We start from the raw sequence: 5408 nt of genomic DNA, 5'->3' as shown, positions 1-5408 counted from the left end.
AAACAAATATTAAAAATTGAATGTGTTTAATTTATATAAATGCCGTGCATTTTTATCCCTTTCCATTGCAGTGCCTTTTTTAAATAACAAACTGATGAAAAAACTATTTTTCTTGTTATGTATATAATGTAAATATACATGTTTACAACAATTAAAGGCTTAAAATGCTTAATTTATTTATAATATATTATTAATAAACTATTTTTCAAAAATCATTAAAATGATCTAAAAAATTAGTGTTAGAAGAAGGCGCAACTAAATATACAAACAATTTAAAATATTCATTAATTGTAATTATTTAAGTTTTCTAACCTTTTAACAATAGAGAAAATCCAATAATGAATTCGAAACCAAATTTTGTTTAAAATCATTAAGATCTGACTTTTTTCTATTCCAAATAGCCAAAGATGAAATTTTGATTAATTACCAAACATTTAAGTGAAACCCTCTAGTAACAAAAGGTTTTAGAAGGCCAAGGTTAATTCAGTTATTTATAAATTATAAAACCACCAAAATTACAATGGAAACAAGTTTCTTTTTGGCGTTTAAAAATAAAACTCTTAAATGAACCTTTTTAATTTTCATAAGCTAACAAAATTTAAAAAAAGCCATTGAATTTTAACAAAATTCAACGTAAAGCGGCTTAAGAAAACAACTAGATATTATTTTTAATTCAGAAGTTATGTACTTCTTTAAAATTTATCTAATCATTAAATCATTAGTGGTCTACAGTAAAACTTCTTCTCTTTAAATAAACAGGTTGATTTTTTTTTAAACTCGACAGCTGCAACATCCTTTTCTTTTGAATGTATTATATTTACAATTGATCCCAAGGAACCTTTAAGAGGCAAGAACAAGAATAGTTTCAAGGAAAACAATGGTTGAAATTATAATAGCTGCAGATTTTATATGCAACTTGATAGACAATATCAAACCTAAAGACATTGACATATAAATAATTATGTATTCGATTTTTAAATTTTAAGAAATATTTTTATATTTATACTTTTTAAAACTAAAATGGTTAATTGAATTTAAAAATCTATATAGTGAACATTATTATTATTAAATTAATATTAATATTATATATGTATATTATGTCCACAGTTGCTGCAAGAATTAGAACTTGGTAAGTAAATGTCTTAAAAAAAATGTTTTAATATCGAAAAAAGTGTTACATCCAACAGAATATCTCCTGTAAATTTAATCTAAAAACTCAGCACAGTTAATGGCACTGGAAGAATTCACGGGGTATTTTTAATATATATCTTCCCGTGATCTCTTAGTGGCATCTATGGTGCAGGGTTTAACAACAGCAACATTTAAAATTTTTTGGTGAATATAAAATTAAAAATAGAAAGTAAGTAATTTTAATTAATATGTAAAAGAAATATACAATTTATTTTACATCAGTTTTGCATTGAAAACTTCTTAATAGTATGTTCATGGCACACAAGTTACCATTTGTTAACTGTTAATTAATTTTTTTAGATAAAAACACAACCAACCAACAGAGATAATTTATAACTACTTGTAATCAAATAAATTTAGATTGTTTTGAAAAATCAACAAATTAAACCATTAAAATAAATAAAATGATAAATAATAAATAAAATAAATAAACATTATTTTTTATATATTATATTGTATTCAAATACAAAACATTTATAATTGCACTTATGGTTCACAAGTATAAAAAATATACTTAAAGAAGGAATTCTTCGTGAACAAGTCTTAGTTTTTGACATAATATTTTTGTATTAATATCGAACTGATCATTAAGTACTAGTTAAATTTAATTTCTATTGGTATTTATTAAAATTTAAGATTCTCTTTCAGAAACATTTTATGTATTACCAGAAATTTGTTGTAATTATTTATTTTTTAACATTTATGTATATGCTTCACCAATGTCAAACATTTTTTTAAATTTTGTGAAACTATACATATATTGACTTTTCAGCTTCAGTAAAATTTTTTTAGCATACAAAAAAATCCTGGGAAAATATATTTAAAAACAAAATTATAAATATTGGGTAAACTCTTAAATCCAATTTTATATAAAATTCCAGATAAAAATTGTACTTCCTTAGAAGCAGATTTGTGTGGCAGACAGTATTTCCTACTGCTTACACTTGTTATTAATAATTCAATGATGTTCGTATGGAATTCATCGCGTAGAGGCTCTGCTTAAGGAATCCAATACGTGCTTATTTCACACTGTTGAAAATGTGTTGATTTCGCTGAATTAATAATTTTTAACATTCAAAATTGATTAAAATTTAGAAGGATATAAATATAAAGTTCTTTAAAGCATGTTAGAAAGCAAATTTCTACACCACAAACAATAATTGGTGAATATATATCATCCAAAATCTTTTTTGTAAGGCAAAAATATTATTAAAATATTAATCCACCAAAAACGTATTAAAAAATTAGCAAAAAGAAATAACAATAATACATTTAACTGTTTTGTGCAAGTGTAGTTTTGTTATGTCCAAGCAGTTTTAATGGCTCCGTTTCTGTCTTCCTATAGTATCTTAAGTAAAAGTGTTAAAGAAAATATAACGGTTTAATTTTTACAGCCTCAAGTGTTTATAATTAATTTCGTGTGGTGGTCATGAGTTCAGTCTTATTATGGGTGCTAAAAGGAAGTGGTCAGCTTTGTAAAACCCATATATTTTGTAAGTTACAGGCACACTAAACATTTATGCAACATATGGATGCCTATAAATTGTTATATATGTTTAGTTAATGTGTTCTTCTGCCAAAAGATTGCAAAGCAAGAAAATAAAACAATGGGTTAAAATTATTGGGAAAACCATAAATGAAACGTAAGAAAGTGTTAGAATATGTATGTCATATAATAAATCTTTAAATGCAATGTAATTATTACAAAAATAAAGGAAGCAATCTTTTAGAAGTAAGTATAAGTCTTATTAAACCTTTAGTTTTTTGCTGCCGTTGTTTGTGAAAATTTTTTTATCTTTATTTCATTCGAATAATTTGTCGATACGAGCAATGTCTCAAATGAATTATCCACCTCGAAATATTATTTCTTTCGCAAGTCGTGAACACTGTAAAAATAAATTAAAAGGCCGATGACCTTTCTCTTACTGGGAAGTACAAAGTCTGCATTAATTTTTGCACAATCTTCACAAGTGTAAAAACATTTAGAATTTGTGAAATCTGGCAAAAAGTGACGGGACAATATAAAGAAAAAAGTTCAAACTAAATATATATAAATGTATCTAAAAGATTAAAACAAAAAGTTAAAATTATGTATAAAAAACACATAATTACTTGGGTTGGTTCGTTGGTTGATTGCTATAGGTAGACCAAGATCCATTCACTATATGGCTAACAACCCTCTGTATTTATTTGCGTTTTAATTTTTTTTCGTTTTGTTTCTATGAGAGTTTGATAGTTATAGCATTATCTGTTAACTAACTAAGCACCGTAAATATTGCATGTGTATTTCCAAATGAGTAAAAAACTAAAGAACACTCATGAAAAAAATACAGGGGGGAAATTAACAGACCTTCACCAATATGAATTTGCAAAAAAAAAAAAAAAAAAAAAACAGTCTCAACAGATAGGTACAACGAGAAAAAAATAAATTCTACGAATGTTCAAAGCATCTTAAGCACGTAATATTGTAATAAAAGGTTGTAAGTAGAAAAAACTGCAAATGATGTTAATGCTATGCCGCTTTCAACGTTTTTTTTAATTTTAATGTGTGTGTATTTTGGTTGCGAGTATATTTCCGCCATTTTTTAGTTTAACCCTATAACTATTGTTTCTAAAAATGTTAAAAAATTCCAAAAGAATTAAGAATATATACATACATAGACCATATATAATTTTTTAATAGTTTAGTTTTTGAAGTCTAGAGATAAAAAAATTCTATGGTATATTTAGGGTTAATAAGAGTTGCTGTTGCACTTGTTGCATCATGATTTTGGATCCAAGTTTTTCATTGCTATTTTCCTTCCAATTGAAAATATCGCAATTTTCCTGTGTATTTCTTTGTTTTTTAGTATTTTATTTTATGCTTCAGTGAGTTTATGCATAAATTATGTTTAATTTATAAACTTCTTACTCGTTTTTAGGTATTTTATCAACAAAAAATCTGTATTTTTATTTATTTTAAACAGCATGAATCGAACCCTTTTCTTTTTTAAGCATCGAAACAAGTGTTTTTTGTGTCTGTTGGCTATATTCTTTCTCCAAAGAATTTTTGCTAAAATAGTTGTCGTCATGGCTCAGTTAGTTCATAACATTTCTTCATGATGTTACTACTTTATATTTTTTTAAGTTTCACAAATTTTTATTTGAGCTACAAGAAAATTTATGTTAATGTTACATTTTTTTAATAGTCTTTCACAGATTGTAAATTTCATAAGTATAAACATCATTAATTAAAAGTTTTGTATAGAGGAAAGAAGAACGTAACACACTTTGGTCTTAAACAGTATAATACTGTTTCATATTTCCGCCCATTAACAGTATTACAAATGACTTCTATCAGATAATATACATATGTATGTATATAACATACATACATACATACATACATACATACATACATACATACATACATACATACATACTTATGTATGTGTGTACACACAAATATTTAATCAGTGTAGAAACATTGTAAACTGTAAACGTGGAAAAGTACGGTTTCATTTGAAAAATATTTCGAATAAGATGGACTATTTTAAATATAATATTTAGTTGTTCCTCTCAAAGTTTAGAAAAGTTTCTCATAAATTCGAGAAATATATAAAAGAAACAAGTAAGAATGTAAATTCGATTATAAACCGATTCCCATTGATTTTTGAAGAATGATTAATTACTTCAAACAATGAATATGCAATTTTGTGATATAAAAAATAAGTAATCCAAAAGTTGTCTCTTACTCAGGTTTTGAACAGATTAAGTTTTTTTCGATTTCAGATAAGTTATCAGAACTAATTTTAGTGGACTCAGTTATAATATCCAAAATGTTTAATAAACACTAACGCACAATATAAAATATCATCATTTTATTGTGGGTTATTATTGAATTATTTATAAAATAAATTAAATTGAATGATCATTATTGTTTGTGTAATTTCCTTTTTAACAAATTGAATGAACGAAGCAAATGTATAATTTAATTTTTAATATAAAGAATGCGTTTAAATTTTAAAACAAAATAATTTGATGGGTTGAAATTTTTTTAAATTCAATTTGTAATAGATTGAATTTACAAAAAGAGTTTCATAATTCGGAGGAAATATAAAAATCAATAGGAATTGTTAAAATTTATTTCAATTCAATTAGGGGTTGAATTCTTTTAGATCTTTCCTACAGGACTTTTTCATACAGGTAAATACCTTAAGGCATATACCTTAAAATAT

The sequence above is a fragment of the Lucilia cuprina genome, chromosome 2, assembly GCF_022045245.1.
Source record: "Lucilia cuprina isolate Lc7/37 chromosome 2, ASM2204524v1, whole genome shotgun sequence".
Classification (NCBI taxonomy): Eukaryota; Metazoa; Arthropoda; class Insecta; order Diptera; family Calliphoridae; genus Lucilia; species Lucilia cuprina.
Note: the sequence above shows the minus strand (reverse complement) of the source record.